Raw genomic sequence first — 25,314 nt, forward strand, 5'->3', positions numbered from 1 at the left:
ATGTACAGCAATGACACACCTGTGTGAACAGCCAGGAGACCCCCCCCCCCCCCCCCCCCATGTTATGTTACATAGTTACATAGTTAGTACGGTCGAAAAAAGACATATGTCCATCAAGTTCAACCAGGGAATTAAGGGGTAGGGGTGTGGCGCGATATTGGGGAAGGGATGAGATTTTATATTTCTTCATAAGCATTAATCTTATTTTGTCAATTAGGAACATTCAGCACCCACCCGCTATCAAGGCAGCTGCCTATCATGTCATGCCCTACCTGCACAGGTGTGCTGGCTACTCAAATGATCCAATTAAGGAGGCCATTTAGTCAGCAGCAGCAGAAGTCCTGTGCCTGGACGCTCCAACAGCGGCCAGACACAAGCAGAAGCAGAAGCAGCAGCAGCACCACCTTTTGTTTTTTGGCTGCAGCAGCAGCAGCAGCAAGGCCCACAGGGCTGGCTAGCTGGCTAGCCAGCAAGCAGGTAGCAATGAAAGTAGGAATCTTTCTTTTTAACCCTGTAAGGGGGTGGTGCACTGTACCCGAAGATACTGCCATATCGGGTCAATGCATAGGGCGACGGAAGCAAGCTTCGAAATCGGCCCCCGTTCTCAAAAATCCATTTAATATATGGTCCCCAGATAGGGGACGTATCAGATATTAAACTGATAAGAACAGATTTTTTTTTTTTTTTTTTTTTTTTTTTAAAACCTTCAGGTTTGAATTAAAACTTAATCGTTCAGGTTTACTTCACGTTTGCCTCTCAGATTTACTGAACTTAGTCACAATTCATCAAACTCATCATTAGGTTACTTTATCAACATATAACAAAATACACCCAAAAACAAAGTACATAGCATAACAACACACCACCCTCAAACCCTCACCACGTGTCTCCATTTTAAAAACTTCCAAGTCCCCTCCGCATCATCCTCTCCAAATCTCTTCTTATCCCACAAATATACAGTATGCAATCTATCTAATATCATTCTCATACACTCTTCAACCGACACATCCTTCTTCTTAAATATATACAAATTCCTAACATCCCACAATACCTCCTTAATTATCGCTAACAACACATATAACATTCTCTCCTTCCTCCCACCTACCACCGCCAGACCAAACATAATCACTTCAAAAGACCACTTTCTTACCCCCATCAATTCTTTGGCCAACGGACCAATTCCCTTCCACACTTCTTGCGCTCTATCACAATTCCAAAACAAATGCATAATACTCTCATTCCCTCCACAACCCTCTCTCGGACATCTCTCACTCCTTCCAATCCCCCGACTCTTCTGTACCTCTCTTACTGGCAATGCACCATGCAAACTCTGCCATACAATCTCTCTCTGTCTATTAGTCATACCATCTGTCTGCAAACTCTTCCACACTTTACTCACATTCTGTCCTCTCACCATATTAATATTACACTGAACTTCCTTCTCCCTAATACACTTCACCATAATCTTCTTCTCCTTTAACACATCCTGTCTCACACCTATCAAACCAAACTTTCTCATGAACACCTCAACAAACCCATACCAACCAGGACTCCCCAAAGCATACGGCTTTCTCAGATCTCTCTCCATCCACCCTAATCTGCATAACACACCCCCTCCTAGAAACCTCATCATACATGCAAATTTCCACTGCTCTCCCATACTTCTCCTCACAGCAAACAATAGATTAATCCCCAGATACACTTCAACATTAGGAAAATTCATTCCTCCATTCCTACACTATTTCATCACATTCTCTCTTCTCACCTTCTCCACTTTTGACCCCCAGAAAAATACAAACAAAATCCTATTCAACTTTCTCAGTGTCATATAACCTGGTGGAAACACCAAAGCCACATACAACAGGATCGGCAATATCACACTCTTGATCACCACAATCTTACCAATCATTGACAACTCTCTCATACTCCAAAAATCCAACTTCCTCTTTATTCTAACACCAACCTCTTCCCAACTTTCTCTTCCATCCAGCCTCTCATCAAATTTAACTCCCAACACCTTAATCGCTCCGTCTACACATTTCACCCCTACATCCTCTACTTCATACATCCTTCCAAAAACCTTATACTCACTCTTATCCCAATTAACTCTAAAACCAGAAGCACCGCAAAAATACCCAGCCAACAACTTTGCTCTCTGCAAAGCTCCAACATACTCACAGATCACACAAACATCATCCATATATGCCAACACTTTCAAGTCTCTCCCACCACTCCCAGGAATCCTCACACCTCTCATACACTTATCCCTTCTCAACAACTCCAACAAAGGCTCTATCGCACATATAAAGACCAAGGGTGACAGGGGACACCCCTGTCTCACTCCAGAACACACATTCACTTTCTTACTAACCCAGCCATTAATTAATACTTTACTATACACTCCATCATACAATACTCTAATCATTTTAACAAAACCTTCCGGAAAACCCATTCTATCCAACACTTTAAATAAAAACTCATGTGACAACCTATCAAAAGCTTTCTCAAAATCCAAAGACAACACTCCAACACACTGATCTCTACCCAAGCAATCCCATAATACATCACGCAACAAACCCAAATTCTCACTTATTCTTCTTTTTGGCACACCACATACTTGTTCTTCTCCAATCACCTGATCAATCACATCCCTCATTCTATTCGCCAACACCTTTGCAAGAATTTTATAATCAACATTCAATAACGTAATCGGTCTCCAATTCCTCACATCCTTTCTATCCCCTTTTTTAAAGATCAATACCACCACTCCACTCTTCATACTTTCCTCCAATCTACCATTCTTGCACACAAAATCATAAATCTCCACCAAATCCACTTTAACCGTCTCCCACATTCTAGCATAAAATTCCACCGGCAACCCATCCTCACCTGGTGTCTTATTTCTAGCCATACTTTTAATCACCAACTCCAATTCTTTCACTCCCACACCTTTCACCAGGCTATCTGCCTCCCTGTCATGCACTCTGCTCTCAATCTTCCCAATCACCTCAGACTGCAGACCCATATCACACTCCTTCTCAGCATATAAATCCTTATAAAAATCCTCAACCACACTCAACACTCTTTTTCCTTTAACCATCACACCATCCTTATCATACACCTCTATCAACTCCTCTCTTTTACCAGACACCCTTTTAAAGAAAAACCTTGAGCATCTCTCACCCTTCTCCAACTTATTCAACTTAGCCTGATACACAATCTCTCTTCCTCTCTCCAACATCCACTTCTCTACTTCCTTCTTAATCTCTTCAATCTCACTCTCCACACAACCACCACTCTTCCTCCATTTTTTCAAAAAGATCAATCTCTTCTGCAGCCACTCATACCTTCTTCTCTTTCCCGCAGCTCTCTTATACCCCTCTCTTTTAAAGAAAACATGCGTTCTCTCCTTCACCCAACTCCACCACTGCAATACATCCACAAAATCAGCTTTCCTCCTCTTCCAAACCTCATACTTCTTCACATACCTCTCATACACCCCTCCCTCCTCCATCAAACTAACATTCAATTTCCATAAACCCCGCCCACTCAAACATTCCACATTAAACCCCAAATCACATCTTACACACTCATGATCTGAATACAATACCTTCATTTGCATATACTCCCTACCCACCACTCCTTTTGACACAAAACACATATCCAATCTTGAAGCACACTTTCCCCTATCTGAAAAATAAGTCGGACACACATCAACATTACACAACTTAGCCACATCTTGCAACCTCAAATCATTCACCACATTCCTCAACATCCTACCAGATACATCGATCTTACTCCCTTCAATCTCACAATTGAAATCCCCCACACATACCATAGGCTCTCTCCCCGGCAAAAACAACTTTAACTTCTCAAACAACTCCACCCTCTCATTCTTCTTAACAGACGCATACACATTAAATATTCGAACCTTAACTCCACCCACCTCCACCTTAACCATCAAACACCTTCCCTCTTCAATCACTGTATGGCTCTCTACCTTGAACCTCTTATCCTTAAATAACACACCAACCCCATCATTCCTATTTACAGAAGACATAGACCACACAGAATCCCCATATCCCCACTCCCCCTTCCCTACCTCTTCCACCAACCCACACTCTTGTACACAAATAACATCAGCCCCCATACCTGCCAACTCCTGCAAAATTGCAGCCCTCCTAACCCTACTCCTAAACACCCTAACATTAGATGAAATTATTTTAAAAGACATACTACTATCCCCATATGAAAAAAAACAAAGGAAAAAAACACAACAAAACAATCACCTATATACAAAAGAAAACACCAATCAATGCGATGTTCTACGGGTTAAGGTACCAAGCGGTACTTGTCCATGACCTTCCTGATCCACCTCGGATCTAAATAATGGTTCGAAAGGGTTTCTCGAACTAAACGAAGTCTCCTCACTCCTCTCAGCCCATTCTTTCTTTCTCGCTTTTTTTGGATACCTGTGACACAAATCATCCGCCACTTTCTTCCCTCTATGCCTTCCTGAAGACACAGCACTCTCTGAATCGGTAGTAAAATCTTCAATCACAGGCTCATTCTCCATCTCTTCCTCCAACTCCTTCTGCACCACAGCCACAGTCTTGCTCTCCATAAGCTTAAGTCCAGGTTTTCCCGCCAAAACGGGTTTTCCCTCCAAAATGGGCTTTCCCTCCAAAATTGGATTTCCCTCCAAAATTGGAGACCCCTCCAAAACTGGAGTCCCCTCCAAAACTGGAGTCCCCTCCATCACAGCACTTGTCTCCATTTTATCTCTCTCTTCCAGGTATCTCTTTCCCTCCTCCTGCTTCCTTTCTACCTCTTTCTGTCTTTCGATCTTCTCCTCCTCCCTCCTTTTTCTCTCTTCCGGGCACTCTCTCATCACATGTCCAGCCTCTCCACATACATGGCATTTTTTTGGCTCAGGACACGCATTGGCCTCATGTCCCTCTTTCTGGCAATTCCTGCACACTCTCACAGCCGCACAATTCTCCTTCACATGCCCAAACATATGGCACTTTCTGCAGAACATGGGCTGCCCAGGGTAGGTAAGATAACCTCTCTGCCCCGCAATAGAAAAACTCGCCGGGGGATGCTGCACTCCGTAAATTCCACTGGCATCTTGCTTCAACTTCACCAAAAACTTATACACCGCATTAAACACTCCCAATATGCTCTTCTGTGCAATCCCTCCTCTGACAGTCTCACAGTACTGCTTCAAAAAATTTTCCACCAACTTCACATCCATAAACGGGTTGTATACACGGACTAAAAGGGGTTTCTCCTCCAACTCAAACAAAGGCTCAAATGACACATTCTTCATAATGGTATTTTCCACATTCTCACGCAGGCTCTGGTAAAAGGACAGGCACCCATTAATAGTGTAGAAACTCACATCATATATACCTTGCCGCTTACTTTCCTGTAAGCAAAAGACGTCCTTCATCGGTATCCCGGCCATGTCCTCCACCAAACGACGCCCCACAAACGTGATCTTATTCTTCTCCACATCAGAAACCTCCACCTTCACCCGAATAGTGTTCTTAACGAATCCAGCTGCCATCTTCTCTGTCGGTCTGAGACCACAGTATCGCCTCCTGAAAAAACCCTCTGCAAGCAGAGAAACACGCACCCCTGACCCAGACCAAGTTTACACTTGATCTGAGCCAAAAGGCCGAGAAGCGATAACCGTGAAAGGGGCGGGCCCAACAAGGTCCCCTTCATGGGCACTATCACTGCTTGCTGTCAGGGAGGCTGCCAGACAATTTTCCATGCACACTCTGGGCTGGGGGGCAGTCAACCACCAGTACACACAGCAGAACCTAAACCCATACCATTATTGCTAAGCAGCAAGACAGGGGCCCATTGCACTCCCACGGGGCCTTTTTAAATGCAATCCATAACCCGGATTTGCCAGGAACCCTTCTTACTCCTCCTACTTGCATGTGACACTGGGCTTAGGATCTGCATAGGAAACACACACACAAGCACACACCTACCTTTGTTGCCTGCAGATGCCTCCTTGGCTGTCCCCAAACGGTATCAAACCAACACCCACGGGAAGCTGTAAGCATAGAGGACATGCCTGCACCCCATTGGACTTACCTGTGTGGGTTAAACCCGGGTTATTTGACAACCTATGGCGGTGATGGTTCTGCTCAGGCAGAGCAGTGCTGATGCTCCTCATAAAGCTGTCGCTGCTGTGAAGGTTCTAGGTGACATCACAAATCCCTATGGTTACATACACAACAAAGCTGGGTTGTTGTTGTTTACACTCTGCAAGGCCTGTGGAAGTGAGTGACATCATAGCACTGTAGTTCTGAGGGTTCTAGATGGATGCAACAATCTCCTGTTGCTTCTATGAAGGCCATAATAGACGACATCACCAAACAGCTCCATAGTCACATACACAGCAAAGGAGAGATGTTGTTTACACCTAGTGATGTCAGTGGTATTGAGTGACATCACAGCACAGTGCTAAGGCTCCTGGGCCTGGACACAGCAGCGGCTGCAATATCTCAACGGAGAATACGTTTATATATATGTGTGTGTGTGCGCGTATATATATATATATATATATATATATATATATATATATATATATATATTTCTCCGCCGAAATCACTTTTAAACCCATTTCCACCTTTTTTTCCCTTCTCTTCCTCTTACTTTTTTTTCACGTTTTTTTACGTTTTTCTCCTTTTCGCCTCTTTTCTGGGCGTATTATTCTTCTTTTTCTTCTTTTTTTTCGTCTAATGCATACCCCATCAGTGCAGCAATGCTTATTCAATACCGCCAGCAGATGGAGACACTGGGGGATAATTTTCTAAGGATTTATACTGATTTTTCCTGTCTGAATTTGTCGCACAGAAAGTTGCAGGCCAAATATGTGTGACATTTCTGCGACTTTAGCTTCTAGAGCATTTTTACAACATTATACATAGGTGCTGAATACATAAAAAGCGACTGTTCAGCGACAGACAAGTCGCATCGGCTGAAAGTAGGCCAGAATGTCAGTCCATGTTGGAGCAGGTTTAGATACAGTCTAAAGCATAGATCTCAAAGTCTGTGCACAGAATTTAGCAAGGGCCTCGCACCTTCTGATGCATCAGGTAGGTGCACAATAGCATAGCCTAACCCTCTGTACTTTGGTCTATATTGATGCGGGACATAGACAGCCAGCTGATGACCAATCCATTAGTGCAATGGATGGCTGGAAGCATTTGTCTTTGCCTTTGCAATACCACAGAAGCAATGCATGGTCAATGTACAGCAATGACACACCTGTGTGAACAGCCAGGAGACCCCCCCCCCATGTTATGTTACATAGTTACATAGTTAGTACGGTCGAAAAAAGACATATGTCCATCAAGTTCAACCAGGGAATTAAGGGGTAGGGGTGTGGCGCGATATTGGGGAAGGGATGAGATTTTATATTTCTTCATAAGCATTAATCTTATTTTGTCAATTAGGAACATTCAGCACCCACCCGCTATCAAGGCAGCTGCCTATCATGTCATGCCCTACCTGCACAGGTGTGCTGGCTACTCAAATGATCCAATTAAGGAGGCCATTTAGTCAGCAGCAGCAGAAGTCCTGTGCCTGGACGCTCCAACAGCGGCCAGACACAAGCAGAAGCAGAAGCAGCAGCAGCAGCACCACCTTTTGTTTTTTGGCTGCAGCAGCAGCAGCAGCAAGGCCCACAGGGCTGGCTAGCTGGCTAGCCAGCAAGCAGGTAGCAATGAAAGTAGGAATCTTTCTTTTTAACCCTGTAAGGGGGTGGTGCACTGTACCCGAAGATACTGCCATATCGGGTCAATGCATAGGGCGACGGAAGCAAGCTTCGAAATCGGCCCCCGTTCTCAAAAATCCATTTAATATATGGTCCCCAGATAGGGGACGTATCAGATATTAAACTGATAAGAACAGATACTACACTTGATCTTAGCCAAAAGGCCGAGAAGCGATAACCGTGAAAGGGGCGGGCCCAACAAGGTCCCCTTCATGGGCACTATCACTGCTTGCTGTCAGGGAGGCTGCCAGACAATTTTCCATGCACACTCTGGGCTGGGGGACAGTCAACCACCAGTACACACAGCAGAACCTAAACCCATACCATTATTGCTAAGCAGCAAGACAGGGGCCCATTGCACTCCCACGGGGCCTTTTTAAATGCAATCCATAACCCGGATTTGCCAGGAACCCTTCTTACTCCTCCTACTTGCATGTGACACTGGGCTTAGGATCTGCATAGGAAACACACACACAAGCACACACCTACCTTTGTTGCCTGCAGATGCCTCCTTGGCTGTCCCCAAACGGTATCAAACCAACACCCACGGGAAGCTGTAAGCATAGAGGACATGCCTGCACCCCATTGGACTTACCTGTGTGGGTTAAACCCGGGTTATTTGACAACCTATGGCGGTGATGGTTCTGCTCAGGCAGAGCAGTGCTGATGCTCCTCATAAAGCTGTCGCTGCTGTGAAGGTTCTAGGTGACATCACAAATCCCTATGGTTACATACACAACAAAGCTGGGTTGTTGTTGTTTACACTCTGCAAGGCCTGTGGAAGTGAGTGACATCATAGCACTGTAGTTCTGAGGGTTCTAGATGGATGCAACAATCTCCTGTTGCTTCTATGAAGGCCATAATAGACGACATCACCAAACAGCTCCATAGTCACATACACAGCAAAGGAGAGATGTTGTTTACACCTAGTGATGTCAGTGGTATTGAGTGACATCACAGCACAGTGCTAAGGCTCCTGGGCCTGGACACAGCAGCGGCTGCAATATCTCAACGGAGAATACGTTTATATATATGTGTGTGTGTGCGCGTATATATATATATATATATATATATATATATATATATATTTCTCCGCCGAAATCACTTTTAAACCCATTTCCACCTTTTTTTCCCTTCTCTTCCTCTTACTTTTTTTTCACGTTTTTTTACGTTTTTCTCCTTTTCGCCTCTTTTCTGGGCGTATTATTCTTCTTTTTCTTCTTTTTTTTCGTCTAATGCATACCCCATCAGTGCAGCAATGCTTATTCAATACCGCCAGCAGATGGAGACACTGGGGGATAATTTTCTAAGGATTTATACTGATTTTTCCTGTCTGAATTTGTCGCACAGAAAGTTGCAGGCCAAATATGTGTGACATTTCTGCGACTTTAGCTTCTAGAGCATTTTTACAACATTATACATAGGTGCTGAATACATAAAAAGCGACTGTTCAGCGACAGACAAGTCGCATCGGCTGAAAGTAGGCCAGAATGTCAGTCCATGTTGGAGCAGGTTTAGATACAGTCTAAAGCATAGATCTCAAAGTCTGTGCACAGAATTTAGCAAGGGCCTCGCACCTTCTGATGCATCAGGTAGGTGCACAATAGCATAGCCTAACCCTCTGTACTTTGGTCTATATTGATGCGGGACATAGACAGCCAGCTGATGACCAATCCATTAGTGCAATGGATGGCTGGAAGCATTTGTCTTTGCCTTTGCAATACCACAGAAGCAATGCATGGTCAATGTACAGCAATGACACACCTGTGTGAACAGCCAGGAGACCCCCCCCCCATGTTATGTTACATAGTTACATAGTTAGTACGGTCGAAAAAAGACATATGTCCATCAAGTTCAACCAGGGAATTAAGGGGTAGGGGTGTGGCGCGATATTGGGGAAGGGATGAGATTTTATATTTCTTCATAAGCATTAATCTTATTTTGTCAATTAGGAACATTCAGCACCCACCCGCTATCAAGGCAGCTGCCTATCATGTCATGCCCTACCTGCACAGGTGTGCTGGCTACTCAAATGATCCAATTAAGGAGGCCATTTAGTCAGCAGCAGCAGAAGTCCTGTGCCTGGACGCTCCAACAGCGGCCAGACACAAGCAGAAGCAGAAGCAGCAGCAGCACCACCTTTTGTTTTTTGGCTGCAGCAGCAGCAGCAGCAAGGCCCACAGGGCTGGCTAGCTGGCTAGCCAGCAAGCAGGTAGCAATGAAAGTAGGAATCTTTCTTTTTAACCCTGTAAGGGGGTGGTGCACTGTACCCGAAGATACTGCCATATCGGGTCAATGCATAGGGCGACGGAAGCAAGCTTCGAAATCGGCCCCCGTTCTCAAAAATCCATTTAATATATGGTCCCCAGATAGGGGACGTATCAGATATTAAACTGATAAGAACAGATTTTTTCTTTTTTTATCTAAAGCCGAGGAACGTGCTTTCGATTCACCCAAAGTGCAAGAAAAAGTGCAAACGTGTTACACTAAAAAAAAACGTGCACAAAGGATGCGGTCTATCGCAAGCCCTTCTCCGATAGGAGAGAGGCCCCCCAACAAACCTTACCCTTCACCTCCGGACCAAAAGGTACCTGCGAGGTTCCAGGTTCGATGTCCCTTTTCGCCGAAGCTACTAGGGGACCACAAATGCTCCCGGCATCCCCCTTGGCGTTGGCCAAGGTATCTGCCCGCAGAGCCGATTACGGTAGGTACCCTGCCAAAGCAGGAGTACCCGGGGTGTTTGCAGGGAGGTGCGGAACCTAATGGCCACACACACACCTCCCCTAGACCGCCAGGAGGGACACCCAGAAGGGCTACCGCATCCTGACAAATCCTGTGAACACACAACACGCAAAAAGTGACACAGTGAGACAAAAAAGAAATAAATAAGTGAATGTGTGCAGATATACTGCCCGGACATCCGGCCGGATCTATAAAAATTTCTCTGATCCTAGCCAGAAGGCCGGGAATCAAGAGGTGAGTGCCACAAGGTGAAGAGATTATGGTGCCCGTGCTTCAACTCAGTGAGCCTATTCTCCCAGTGAGTTTCGGCACCTCGGGGTCACCACTCCCCGAGGCACAAAAGTACCTCGGCTCTAGACCCTCTCAGCCTCATGGCGAGACCCGGAGGGAACAGGTCACATCGGGGCAGCCGTCGAGCTGATTCCTCAGAACCAGCCCCGGAAAGCCCTGGTACACCTGCATCCTCCATGCAGCACCCATCCCCACCAGCATGAAAACTGATAAGAACAGATACTACACTTGATCTTAGCCAAAAGGCCGAGAAGCGATAACCGTGAAAGGGGCGGGCCCAACAAGGTCCCCTTCATGGGCACTATCACTGCTTGCTGTCAGGGAGGCTGCCAGACAATTTTCCATGCACACTCTGGGCTGGGGGGCAGTCAACCACCAGTACACACAGCAGAACCTAAACCCATACCATTATTGCTAAGCAGCAAGACAGGGGCCCATTGCACTCCCACGGGGCCTTTTTAAATGCAATCCATAACCCGGATTTGCCAGGAACCCTTCTTACTCCTCCTACTTGCATGTGACACTGGGCTTAGGATCTGCATAGGAAACACACACACAAGCACACACCTACCTTTGTTGCCTGCAGATGCCTCCTTGGCTGTCCCCAAACGGTATCAAACCAACACCCACGGGAAGCTGTAAGCATAGAGGACATGCCTGCACCCCATTGGACTTACCTGTGTGGGTTAAACCCGGGTTATTTGACAACCTATGGCGGTGATGGTTCTGCTCAGGCAGAGCAGTGCTGATGCTCCTCATAAAGCTGTCGCTGCTCTGAAGGTTCTAGGTGACATCACAAATCCCTATGGTTACATACACAACAAAGCTGGGTTGTTGTTGTTTACACTCTGCAAGGCCTGTGGAAGTGAGTGACATCATAGCACTGTAGTTCTGAGGGTTCTAGATGGATGCAACAATCTCCTGTTGCTTCTATGAAGGCCATAATAGACGACATCACCAAACAGCTCCATAGTCACATACACAGCAAAGGAGAGATGTTGTTTACACCTAGTGATGTCAGTGGTATTGAGTGACATCACAGCACAGTGCTAAGGCTCCTGGGCCTGGACACAGCAGCGGCTGCAATATCTCAACGGAGAATACGTTTATATATATGTGTGTGTGTGCTCGTATATATATATATATATATATATATATATATATATATATATTTCTCCGCCGAAATCACTTTTAAACCCATTTCCACCTTTTTTTCCCTTCTCTTCCTCTTACTTTTTTTTCACGTTTTTTTACGTTTTTCTCCTTTTCGCCTCTTTTCTGGGCGTATTATTCTTCTTTTTCTTCTTTTTTTTCGTCTAATGCATACCCCATCAGTGCAGCAATGCTTATTCAATACCGCCAGCAGATGGAGACACTGGGGGATAATTTTCTAAGGATTTATACTGATTTTTCCTGTCTGAATTTGTCGCACAGAAAGTTGCAGGCCAAATATGTGTGACATTTCTGCGACTTTAGCTTCTAGAGCATTTTTACAACATTATACATAGGTGCTGAATACATAAAAAGCGACTGTTCAGCGACAGACAAGTCGCATCGGCTGAAAGTAGGCCAGAATGTCAGTCCATGTTGGAGCAGGTTTAGATACAGTCTAAAGCATAGATCTCAAAGTCTGTGCACAGAATTTAGCAAGGGCCTCGCACCTTCTGATGCATCAGGTAGGTGCACAATAGCATAGCCTAACCCTCTGTACTTTGGTCTATATTGATGCGGGACATAGACAGCCAGCTGATGACCAATCCATTAGTGCAATGGATGGCTGGAAGCATTTGTCTTTGCCTTTGCAATACCACAGAAGCAATGCATGGTCAATGTACAGCAATGACACACCTGTGTGAACAGCCAGGAGACCCCCCCCCCATGTTATGTTACATAGTTACATAGTTAGTACGGTCGAAAAAAGACATATGTCCATCAAGTTCAACCAGGGAATTAAGGGGTAGGGGTGTGGCGCGATATTGGGGAAGGGATGAGATTTTATATTTCTTCATAAGCATTAATCTTATTTTGTCAATTAGGAACATTCAGCACCCACCCGCTATCAAGGCAGCTGCCTATCATGTCATGCCCTACCTGCACAGGTGTGCTGGCTACTCAAATGATCCAATTAAGGAGGCCATTTAGTCAGCAGCAGCAGAAGTCCTGTGCCTGGACGCTCCAACAGCGGCCAGACACAAGCAGAAGCAGAAGCAGCAGCAGCACCACCTTTTGTTTTTTGGCTGCAGCAGCAGCAGCAGCAAGGCCCACAGGGCTGGCTAGCTGGCTAGCCAGCAAGCAGGTAGCAATGAAAGTAGGAATCTTTCTTTTTAACCCTGTAAGGGGGTGGTGCACTGTACCCGAAGATACTGCCATATCGGGTCAATGCATAGGGCGACGGAAGCAAGCTTCGAAATCGGCCCCCGTTCTCAAAAATCCATTTAATATATGGTCCCCAGATAGGGGACGTATCAGATATTAAACTGATAAGAACAGATACTACACTTGATCTTAGCCAAAAGGCCGAGAAGCGATAACCGTGAAAGGGGCGGGCCCAACAAGGTCCCCTTCATGGGCACTATCACTGCTTGCTGTCAGGGAGGCTGCCAGACAATTTTCCATGCACACTCTGGGCTGGGGGGCAGTCAACCACCAGTACACACAGCAGAACCTAAACCCATACCATTATTGCTAAGCAGCAAGACAGGGGCCCATTGCACTCCCACGGGGCCTTTTTAAATGCAATCCATAACCCGGATTTGCCAGGAACCCTTCTTACTCCTCCTACTTGCATGTGACACTGGGCTTAGGATCTGCATAGGAAACACACACACAAGCACACACCTACCTTTGTTGCCTGCAGATGCCTCCTTGGCTGTCCCCAAACGGTATCAAACCAACACCCACGGGAAGCTGTAAGCATAGAGGACATGCCTGCACCCCATTGGACTTACCTGTGTGGGTTAAACCCGGGTTATTTGACAACCTATGGCGGTGATGGTTCTGCTCAGGCAGAGCAGTGCTGATGCTCCTCATAAAGCTGTCGCTGCTGTGAAGGTTCTAGGTGACATCACAAATCCCTATGGTTACATACACAACAAAGCTGGGTTGTTGTTGTTTACACTCTGCAAGGCCTGTGGAAGTGAGTGACATCATAGCACTGTAGTTCTGAGGGTTCTAGATGGATGCAACAATCTCCTGTTGCTTCTATGAAGGCCATAATAGACGACATCACCAAACAGCTCCATAGTCACATACACAGCAAAGGAGAGATGTTGTTTACACCTAGTGATGTCAGTGGTATTGAGTGACATCACAGCACAGTGCTAAGGCTCCTGGGCCTGGACACAGCAGCGGCTGCAATATCTCAACGGAGAATACGTTTATATATATGTGTGTGTGTGCGCGTATATATATATATATATATATATATATATATATATATATATATTTCTCCGCCGAAATCACTTTTAAACCCATTTCCACCTTTTTTTCCCTTCTCTTCCTCTTACTTTTTTTTCACGTTTTTTTACGGTTTTCTCCTTTTCGCCTCTTTTCTGGGCGTATTATTCTTCTTTTTCTTCTTTTTTTTCGTCTAATGCATACCCCATCAGTGCAGCAATGCTTATTCAATACCGCCAGCAGATGGAGACACTGGGGGATAATTTTCTAAGGATTTATACTGATTTTTCCTGTCTGAATTTGTCGCACAGAAAGTTGCAGGCCAAATATGTGTGACATTTCTGCGACTTTAGCTTCTAGAGCATTTTTACAACATTATACATAGGTGCTGAATACATAAAAAGCGACTGTTCAGCGACAGACAAGTCGCATCGGCTGAAAGTAGGCCAGAATGTCAGTCCATGTTGGAGCAGGTTTAGATACAGTCTAAAGCATAGATCTCAAAGTCTGTGCACAGAATTTAGCAAGGGCCTCGCACCTTCTGATGCATCAGGTAGGTGCACAATAGCATAGCCTAACCCTCTGTACTTTGGTCTATATTGATGCGGGACATAGACAGCCAGCTGATGACCAATCCATTAGTGCAATGGATGGCTGGAAGCATTTGTCTTTGCCTTTGCAATACCACAGAAGCAATGCATGGTCAATGTACAGCAATGACACACCTGTGTGAACAGCCAGGAGACCCCCCCCCCATGTTATGTTACATAGTTACATAGTTAGTACGGTCGAAAAAAGACATATGTCCATCAAGTTCAACCAGGGAATTAAGGGGTAGGGGTGTGGCGCGATATTGGGGAAGGGATGAGATTTTATATTTCTTCATAAGCATTAATCTTATTTTGTCAATTAGGAACATTCAGCACCCACCCGCTATCAAGGCAGCTGCCTATCATGTCATGCCCTACCTGCACAGGTGTGCTGGCTACTCAAATGATCCAATTAAGGAGGCCATTTAGTCAGCAGCAGCAGAAGTCCTGTGCCTGGACGCTCCAACAGCGGCCAGACACAAGCAGAAGCAGAAGCAGCAGCAGCACCACCTTTTGTTTTTTGGCTGCAGCAGCAGCAGCAGCAAGGCCCACAGGGCTGGCTAGCTGGCTAGCCAGCAAGCAGGTAGCAATGAAAGTAGGAATCTTTCTTTTTAACCCTGTAAGGGGGTGGTGCACTGTACCCGAAGATACTGCCATATCGGGTCAATGCATAGGGCGACGGAAGCAAGCTTCGAAATCGGCCCCCGTTCTCAAAAATCCATTTAATATATGGTCTCCAGATAGGGGACGTATCAGATATTAAACTGATAAGAACAGATACTACACTTGATCTTAGCCAAAAGGCCGAGAAGCGATAACCGTGAAAGGGGCGGGCCCAACAAGGTCCCCTTCATGGGCACTATCACTGCTTGCTGTCAGGGAGGCTGCCAGACAATTTTCCATGCACACTCTGGGCTGGGGGGCAGTCAACCACCAGTACACACAGCAGAACCTAAACCCATACCATTATTGCTAAGCAGCAAGACAGGGGCCCATTGCACTCCCACGGGGCCTTTTTAAATGCAATCCATAACCCGGATTTGCCAGGAACCCTTCTTACTCCTCCTACTTGCATGTGACACTGGGCTTAGGATCTGCATAGGAAACACACACACAAGCACACACCTACCTTTGTTGCCTGCAGATGCCTCCTTGGCTGTCCCCAAACGGTATCAAACCAACACCCACGGGAAGCTGTAAGCATAGAGGACATGCCTGCACCCCATTGGACTTACCTGTGTGGGTTAAACCCGGGTTATTTGACAACCTATGGCGGTGATGGTTCTGCTCAGGCAGAGCAGTGCTGATGCTCCTCATAAAGCTGTCGCTGCTGTGAAGGTTCTAGGTGACATCACAAATCCCTATGGTTACATACACAACAAAGCTGGGTTGTTGTTGTTTACACTCTGCAAGGCCTGTGGAAGTGAGTGACATCATAGCACTGTAGTTCTGAGGGTTCTAGATGGATGCAACAATCTCCTGTTGCTTCTATGAAGGCCATAATAGACGACATCACCAAACAGCTCCATAGTCACATACACAGCAAAGGAGAGATGTTGTTTACACCTAGTGATGTCAGTGGTATTGAGTGACATCACAGCACAGTGCTAAGGCTCCTGGGCCTGGACACAGCAGCGGCTGCAATATCTCAACGGAGAATACGTTTATATATATGTGTGTGTGTGCGCGTATATATATATATATATATATATATATATATATATATATATATATATATTTCTCCGCCGAAATCACTTTTAAACCCATTTCCACCTTTTTTTCCCTTCTCTTCCTCTTACTTTTTTTTCACGTTTTTTTACGTTTTTCTCCTTTTCGCCTCTTTTCTGGGCGTATTATTCTTCTTTTTCTTCTTTTTTTTCGTCTAATGCATACCCCATCAGTGCAGCAATGCTTATTCAATACCGCCAGCAGATGGAGACACTGGGGGATAATTTTCTAAGGATTTATACTGATTTTTCCTGTCTGAATTTGTCGCACAGAAAGTTGCAGGCCAAATATGTGTGACATTTCTGCGACTTTAGCTTCTAGAGCATTTTTACAACATTATACATAGGTGCTGAATACATAAAAAGCGACTGTTCAGCGACAGACAAGTCGCATCGGCTGAAAGTAGGCCAGAATGTCAGTCCATGTTGGAGCAGGTTTAGATACAGTCTAAAGCATAGATCTCAAAGTCTGTGCACAGAATTTAGCAAGGGCCTCGCACCTTCTGATGCATCAGGTAGGTGCACAATAGCATAGCCTAACCCTCTGTACTTTGGTCTATATTGATGCGGGACATAGACAGCCAGCTGATGACCAATCCATTAGTGCAATGGATGGCTGGAAGCATTTGTCTTTGCCTTTGCAATACCACAGAAGCAATGCATGGTCAATGTACAGCAATGACACACCTGTGTGAACAGCCAGGAGACCCCCCCCCCATGTTATGTTACATAGTTACATAGTTAGTACGGTCGAAAAAAGACATATGTCCATCAAGTTCAACCAGGGAATTAAGGGGTAGGGGTGTGGCGCGATATTGGGGAAGGGATGAGATTTTATATTTCTTCATAAGCATTAATCTTATTTTGTCAATTAGGAACATTCAGCACCCACCCGCTATCAAGGCAGCTGCCTATCATGTCATGCCCTACCTGCACAGGTGTGCTGGCTACTCAAATGATCCAATTAAGGAGGCCATTTAGTCAGCAGCAGCAGAAGTCCTGTGCCTGGACGCTCCAACAGCGGCCAGACACAAGCAGAAGCAGAAGCAGCAGCAGCACCACCTTTTGTTTTTTGGCTGCAGCAGCAGCAGCAGCAAGGCCCACAGGGCTGGCTAGCTGGCTAGCCAGCAAGCAGGTAGCAATGAAAGTAGGAATCTTTCTTTTTAACCCTGTAAGGGGGTGGTGCACTGTACCCGAAGATACTGCCATATCGGGTCAATGCATAGGGCGACGGAAGCAAGCTTCGAAATCGGCCCCCGTTCTCAAAAATCCATTTAATATATGGTCCCCAGATAGGGGACGTATCAGATATTAAACTGATAAGAACAGATACTACACTTGATCTTAGCCAAAAGGCCGAGAAGCGATAACCGTGAAAGGGGCGGGCCCAACAAGGTCCCCTTCATGGGCACTATCACTGCTTGCTGTCAGGGAGGCTGCCAGACAATTTTCCATGCACACTCTGGGCTGGGGGGCAGTCAACCACCAGTACACACAGCAGAACCTAAACCCATACCATTATTGCTAAGCAGCAAGACAGGGGCCCATTGCACTCCCACGGGGCCTTTTTAAATGCAATCCATAACCCGGATTTGCCAGGAACCCTTCTTACTCCTCCTACTTGCATGTGACACTGGGCTTAGGATCTGCATAGGAAACACACACACAAGCACACACCTACCTTTGTTGCCTGCAGATGCCTCCTTGGCTGTCCCCAAACGGTATCAAACCAACACCCACGGGAAGCTGTAAGCATAGAGGACATGCCTGCACCCCATTGGACTTACCTGTGTGGGTTAAACCCGGGTTATTTGACAACCTATGGCGGTGATGGTTCTGCTCAGGCAGAGCAGTGCTGATGCTCCTCATAAAGCTGTCGCTGCTGTGAAGGTTCTAGGTGACATCACAAATCCCTATGGTTACATACACAACAAAGCTGGGTTGTTGTTGTTTACACTCTGCAAGGCCTGTGGAAGTGAGTGACATCATAGCACTGTAGTTCTGAGGGTTCTAGATGGATGCAACAATCTCCTGTTGCTTCTATGAAGGCCATAATAGACGACATCACCAAACAGCTCCATAGTCACATACACAGCAAAGGAGAGATGTTGTTTACACCTAGTGATGTCAGTGGTATTGAGTGACATCACAGCACAGTGCTAAGGCTCCTGGGCCTGGACACAGCAGCGGCTGCAATATCTCAACGGAGAATACGTTTATATATATGTGTGTGTGTGCGTGTATATATATATATATATATATATATATATATATATATATTTCTCCGCCGAAATCACTTTTAAACCCATTTCCACCTTTTTTTTCCCTTCTCTTCCTCTTACTTTTTTTTCACGTTTTTTTACGTTTTTCTCCTTTTCGCCTCTTTTCTGGGCGTATTATTCTTCTTTTTCTTCTTTTTTTTCGTCTAATGCATACCCCATCAGTGCAGCAATGCTTATTCAATACCGCCAGCAGATGGAGACACTGGGGGATAATTTTCTAAGGATTTATACTGATTTTTCCTGTCTGAATTTGTCGCACAGAAAGTTGCAGGCCAAATATGTGTGACATTTCTGCGACTTTAGCTTCTAGAGCATTTTTACAACATTATACATAGGTGCTGAATACATAAAAAGCGACTGTTCAGCGACAGACAAGTCGCATCGGCTGAAAGTAGGCCAGAATGTCAGTCCATGTTGGAGCAGGTTTAGATACAGTCTAAAGCATAGATCTCAAAGTCTGTGCACAGAATTTAGCAAGGGCCTCGCACCTTCTGATGCATCAGGTAGGTGCACAATAGCATAGCCTAACCCTCTGTACTTTGGTCTATATTGATGCGGGACATAGACAGCCAGCTGATGACCAATCCATTAGTGCAATGGATGGCTGGAAGCATTTGTCTTTGCCTTTGCAATACCACAGAAGCAATGCATGGTCAATGTACAGCAATGACACACCTGTGTGAACAGCCAGGAGACCCCCCCCCCCCCCATGTTATGTTACATAGTTACATAGTTAGTACGGTCGAAAAAAGACATATGTCCATCAAGTTCAACCAGGGAATTAAGGGGTAGGGGTGTGGCGCGATATTGGGGAAGGGATGAGATTTTATATTTCTTCATAAGCATTAATCTTATTTTGTCAATTAGGAACATTCAGCACCCACCCGCTATCAAGGCAGCTGCCTATCATGTCATGCCCTACCTGCACAGGTGTGCTGGCTACTCAAATGATCCAATTAAGGAGGCCATTTAGTCAGCAGCAGCAGAAGTCCTGTGCCTGGACGCTCCAACAGCAGCCAGACACAAGCAGAAGCAGAAGCAGCAGCAGCACCACCTTTTGTTTTTTGGCTGCAGCAGCAGCAGCAGCAGCAAGGCCCACAGGGCTGGCTAGCTGGCTAGCCAGCAAGCAGGTAGCAATGAAAGTAGGAATCTTTCTTTTTAACCCTGTAAGGGGGTGGTGCACTGTACCCGAAGATACTGCCATATCGGGTCAATGCATAGGGCGACGGAAGCAAGCTTCGAAATCGGCCCCCGTTCTCAAAAATCCATTTAATATATGGTCCCCAGACAGGGGACGTATCAGATATTAAACTGATAAGAACAGATACTACACTTGATCTTAGCCAAAAGGCCGAGAAGCGATAACCGTGAAAGGGGCGGGCCCAACAAGGTCCCCTTCATGGGCACTATCACTGCTTGCTGTCAGGGAGGCTGCCAGACAATTTTCCATGCACACTCTGGGCTGGGGGGCAGTCAACCACCAGTACACACAGCAGAACCTAAACCCATACCATTATTGCTAAGCAGCAAGACAGGGGCCCATTGCACTCCCACGGGGCCTTTTTAAATGCAATCCATAACCCGGATTTGCCAGGAACCCTTCTTACTCCTCCTACTTGCATGTGACACTGGGCTTAGGATCTGCATAGGAAACACACACACAAGCACACACCTACCTTTGTTGCCTGCAGATGCCTCCTTGGCTGTCCCCAAACGGTATCAAACCAACACCCACGGGAAGCTGTAAGCATAGAGGACATGCCTGCACCCCATTGGACTTACCTGTGTGGGTTAAACCCGGGTTATTTGACAACCTATGGCGGTGATGGTTCTGCTCAGGCAGAGCAGTGCTGATGCTCCTCATAAAGCTGTCGCTGCTGTGAAGGTTCTAGGTGACATCACAAATCCCTATGGTTACATACACAACAAAGCTGGGTTGTTGTTGTTTACACTCTGCAAGGCCTGTGGAAGTGAGTGACATCATAGCACTGTAGTTCTGAGGGTTCTAGATGGATGCAACAATCTCCTGTTGCTTCTATGAAGGCCATAATAGACGACATCACCAAACAGCTCCATAGTCACATACACAGCAAAGGAGAGATGTTGTTTACACCTAGTGATGTCAGTGGTATTGAGTGACATCACAGCACAGTGCTAAGGCTCCTGGGCCTGGACACAGCAGCGGCTGCAATATCTCAACGGAGAATACGTTTATATATATGTGTGTGTGTGCGCGTATATATATATATATATATATATATATATATATATATATTTCTCCGCCGAAATCACTTTTAAACCCATTTCCACCTTTTTTTCCCTTCTCTTCCTCTTACTTTTTTTTCACGTTTTTTTACGTTTTTCTCCTTTTCGCCTCTTTTCTGGGCGTATTATTCTTCTTTTTCTTCTTTTTTTCCGTCTAATGCATACCCCATCAGTGCAGCAATGCTTATTCAATACCGCCAGCAGATGGAGACACTGGGGGATAATTTTCTAAGGATTTATACTGATTTTTCCTGTCTGAATTTGTCGCACAGAAAGTTGCAGGCCAAATATGTGTGACATTTCTGCGACTTTAGCTTCTAGAGCATTTTTACAACATTATACATAGGTGCTGAATACATAAAAAGCGACTGTTCAGCGACAGACAAGTCGCATCGGCTGAAAGTAGGCCAGAATGTCAGTCCATGTTGGAGCAGGTTTAGATACAGTCTAAAGCATAGATCTCAAAGTCTGTGCACAGAATTTAGCAAGGGCCTCGCACCTTCTGATGCATCAGGTAGGTGCACAATAGCATAGCCTAACCCTCTGTACTTTGGTCTATATTGATGCGGGACATAGACAGCCAGCTGATGACCAATCCATTAGTGCAATGGATGGCTGGAAGCATTTGTCTTTGCCTTTGCAATACCACAGAAGCAATGCATGGTCAATGTACAGCAATGACACACCTGTGTGAACAGCCAGGAGACCCCCCCCCCCCCCCCATGTTATGTTACATAGTTACATAGTTAGTACGGTCGAAAAAAGACATATGTCCATCAAGTTCAACCAGGGAATTAAGGGGTAGGGGTGTGGCGCGATATTGGGGAAGGGATGAGATTTTATATTTCTTCATAAGCATTAATCTTATTTTGTCAATTAGGAACATTCAGCACCCACCCGCTATCAAGGCAGCTGCCTATCATGTCATGCCCTACCTGCACAGGTGTGCTGGCTACTCAAATGATCCAATTAAGGAGGCCATTTAGTCAGCAGCAGCAGAAGTCCTGTGCCTGGACGCTCCAACAGCGGCCAGACACAAGCAGAAGCAGAAGCAGCAGCAGCACCACCTTTTGTTTTTTGGCTGCAGCAGCAGCAGCAGCAAGGCCCACAGGGCTGGCTAGCTGGCTAGCCAGCAAGCAGGTAGCAATGAAAGTAGGAATCTTTCTTTTTAACCCTGTAAGGGGGTGGTGCACTGTACCCGAAGATACTGCCATATCGGGTCAATGCATAGGGCGACGGAAGCAAGCTTCGAAATCGGCCCCCGTTCTCAAAAATCCATTTAATATATGGTCCCCAGATAGGGGACGTATCAGATATTAAACTGATAAGAACAGATACTACACTTGATCTTAGCCAAAAGGCCGAGAAGCGATAACCGTGAAAGGGGCGGGCCCAACAAGGTCCCCTTCATGGGCACTATCACTGCTTGCTGTCAGGGAGGCTGCCAGACAATTTTCCATGCACACTCTGGGCTGGGGGGCAGTCAACCACCAGTACACACAGCAGAACCTAAACCCATACCATTATTGCTAAGCAGCAAGACAGGGGCCCATTGCACTCCCACGGGGCCTTTTTAAATGCAATCCATAACCCGGATTTGCCAGGAACCCTTCTTACTCCTCCTACTTGCATGTGACACTGGGCTTAGGATCTGCATAGGAAACACACACACAAGCACACACCTACCTTTGTTGCCTGCAGATGCCTCCTTGGCTGTCCCCAAACGGTATCAAACCAACACCCACGGGAAGCTGTAAGCATAGAGGACATGCCTGCACCCCATTGGACTTACCTGTGTGGGTTAAACCCGGGTTATTTGACAACCTATGGCGGTGATGGTTCTGCTCAGGCAGAGCAGTGCTGATGCTCCTCATAAAGCTGTCGCTGCTGTGAAGGTTCTAGGTGACATCACAAATCCCTATGGTTACATACACAACAAAGCTGGGTTGTTGTTGTTTACACTCTGCAAGGCCTGTGGAAGTGAGTGACATCATAGCACTGTAGTTCTGAGGGTTCTAGATGGATGCAACAATCTCCTGTTGCTTCTATGAAGGCCATAATAGACGACATCACCAAACAGCTCCATAGTCACATACACAGCAAAGGAGAGATGTTGTTTACACCTAGTGATGTCAGTGGTATTGAGTGACATCACAGCACAGTGCTAAGGCTCCTGGGCCTGGACACAGCAGCGGCTGCAATATCTCAACGGAGAATACGTTTATATATATGTGTGTGTGTGCGCGTATATATATATATATATATATATATATATATATATATATATATATATATTTCTCCGCCGAAATCACTTTTAAACCCATTTCCACCTTTTTTTCCCTTCTCTTCCTCTTACTTTTTTTTCACGTTTTTTTTACGTTTTTCTCCTTTTCGCCTCTTTTCTGGGCGTATTATTCTTCTTTTTCTTCTTTTTTTTCGTCTAATGCATACCCCATCAGTGCAGCAATGCTTATTCAATACCGCCAGCAGATGGAGACACTGGGGGATAATTTTCTAAGGATTTATACTGATTTTTCCTGTCTGAATTTGTCGCACAGAAAGTTGCAGGCCAAATATGTGTGACATTTCTGCGACTTTAGCTTCTAGAGCATTTTTACAACATTATACATAGGTGCTGAATACATAAAAAGCGACTGTTCAGCGACAGACAAGTCGCATCGGCTGAAAGTAGGCCAGAATGTCAGTCCATGTTGGAGCAGGTTTAGATACAGTCTAAAGCATAGATCTCAAAGTCTGTGCACAGAATTTAGCAAGGGCCTCGCACCTTCTGATGCATCAGGTAGGTGCACAATAGCATAGCCTAACCCTCTGTACTTTGGTCTATATTGATGCGGGACATAGACAGCCAGCTGATGACCAATCCATTAGTGCAATGGATGGCTGGAAGCATTTGTCTTTGCCTTTGCAATACCACAGAAGCAATGCATGGTCAATGTACAGCAATGACACACCTGTGTGAACAGCCAGGAGACCCCCCCCCCCCCCCCCATGTTATGTTACATAGTTACATAGTTAGTACGGTCGAAAAAAGACATATGTCCATCAAGTTCAACCAGGGAATTAAGGGGTAGGGGTGTGGCGCGATATTGGGGAAGGGATGAGATTTTATATTTCTTCATAAGCATTAATCTTATTTTGTCAATTAGGAACATTCAGCACCCACCCGCTATCAAGGCAGCTGCCTATCATGTCATGCCCTACCTGCACAGGTGTGCTGGCTACTCAAATGATCCAATTAAGGAGGCCATTTAGTCAGCAGCAGCAGAAGTCCTGTGCCTGGACGCTCCAACAGCGGCCAGACACAAGCAGAAGCAGAAGCAGCAGCAGCAGCACCACCTTTTGTTTTTTGGCTGCAGCAGCAGCAGCAGCAAGGCCCACAGGGCTGGCTAGCTGGCTAGCCAGCAAGCAGGTAGCAATGAAAGTAGGAATCTTTCTTTTTAACCCTGTAAGGGGGTGGTGCACTGTACCCGAAGATACTGCCATATCGGGTCAATGCATAGGGCGACGGAAGCAAGCTTCGAAATCGGCCCCCGTTCTCAAAAATCCATTTAATATATGGTCCCCAGATAGGGGACGTATCAGATATTAAACTGATAAGAACAGATTTTTTTTTTTTTTTTATCTAAAGCCGAGGAACGTGCTTTCGATTCACCCAAAGTGCAAGAAAAAGTGCAAACGTGTTACACTAAAAAAAACGTGCACAAAGGATGCGGTCTATCGCAAGCCCTTCTCCGATAGGAGAGAGGCCCCCCAACAAACCTTACCCTTCGCCTCCAGACCAAAAGGTACCTGCGAGGTTCCAGGTTCGATGTCCCTTTTCGCCGAAGCTACTAGGAGACCACAAATGCTCCCGGCATCCCCCTTGGCGTTAGCCAAGGTATCTGCCCGCAGAGCCGATTACGGTAGGTACCCTGCGAAGCAGGAGTACCCGGGGTGTTTGCAGGGAGGTGCGGAACCTAATGGCCACACACACCTCCCCTAGACCGCCAGGAGGGACACCCAGAAGGGCTACCGCATCCTGACAAATCCTGTGAACACACAACACGCAAAAAGTGACACAGTGAGACAAAAAATAAATAAATAAGTGAATGTGTGCAGATATACTGCCCGGACATCCGGCCGGATCTATAAAAATTTCTCTGATCCTAGCCAGAAGGCCGGGAATCAAGAGGTGAGTGCCACAAGGTGAAGAGATTATG

At 45.8% G+C, this 25,314-nt stretch overlaps 7 non-coding genes and 3 pseudogenes across 7 annotated transcripts; all 10 read right to left on the reverse strand.

The window, feature by feature from the left end:
• Window positions 1-519: 519 nt before the first annotated feature.
• Window positions 520-728, reverse strand: LOC130340735 (U2 spliceosomal RNA; annotated as a pseudogene).
• Window positions 729-7,786: 7,058 nt separating this feature from the next.
• On the reverse strand, window positions 7,787-7,977 carry LOC130340768 (U2 spliceosomal RNA). The gene has a single exon (XR_008880825.1). It is a non-coding gene; the product is annotated as a U2 spliceosomal RNA (small nuclear RNA).
• Window positions 7,978-10,055: 2,078 nt separating this feature from the next.
• Window positions 10,056-10,235, reverse strand: LOC130340734 (U2 spliceosomal RNA; annotated as a pseudogene).
• A 697-nt stretch (window positions 10,236-10,932) lies between these two features.
• LOC130340737 (U2 spliceosomal RNA) lies at window positions 10,933-11,092 on the reverse strand (annotated as a pseudogene).
• A 2,080-nt stretch (window positions 11,093-13,172) lies between these two features.
• On the reverse strand, window positions 13,173-13,363 carry LOC130340769 (U2 spliceosomal RNA). The gene has a single exon (XR_008880826.1). It is a non-coding gene; the product is annotated as a U2 spliceosomal RNA (small nuclear RNA).
• Window positions 13,364-15,445: 2,082 nt separating this feature from the next.
• On the reverse strand, window positions 15,446-15,636 carry LOC130340728 (U2 spliceosomal RNA). The gene has a single exon (XR_008880798.1). It is a non-coding gene; the product is annotated as a U2 spliceosomal RNA (small nuclear RNA).
• Window positions 15,637-17,724: 2,088 nt separating this feature from the next.
• On the reverse strand, window positions 17,725-17,915 carry LOC130340770 (U2 spliceosomal RNA). Its single transcript, XR_008880827.1, has one exon. It is a non-coding gene; the product is annotated as a U2 spliceosomal RNA (small nuclear RNA).
• Window positions 17,916-20,001: 2,086 nt separating this feature from the next.
• On the reverse strand, window positions 20,002-20,192 carry LOC130340725 (U2 spliceosomal RNA). The gene has a single exon (XR_008880795.1). It is a non-coding gene; the product is annotated as a U2 spliceosomal RNA (small nuclear RNA).
• A 2,084-nt stretch (window positions 20,193-22,276) lies between these two features.
• Window positions 22,277-22,467, reverse strand: LOC130340771 (U2 spliceosomal RNA). The gene has a single exon (XR_008880828.1). It is a non-coding gene; the product is annotated as a U2 spliceosomal RNA (small nuclear RNA).
• A 2,099-nt stretch (window positions 22,468-24,566) lies between these two features.
• On the reverse strand, window positions 24,567-24,748 carry LOC130340733 (U2 spliceosomal RNA). The gene has a single exon (XR_008880800.1). It is a non-coding gene; the product is annotated as a U2 spliceosomal RNA (small nuclear RNA).
• Between the last annotated feature and the right edge of the window lie 566 nt (window positions 24,749-25,314).

This window comes from Hyla sarda, unplaced genomic scaffold, assembly GCF_029499605.1.
Source record: "Hyla sarda isolate aHylSar1 unplaced genomic scaffold, aHylSar1.hap1 scaffold_599, whole genome shotgun sequence".
NCBI lineage: Eukaryota > Metazoa > Chordata > Amphibia > Anura > Hylidae > Hyla > Hyla sarda.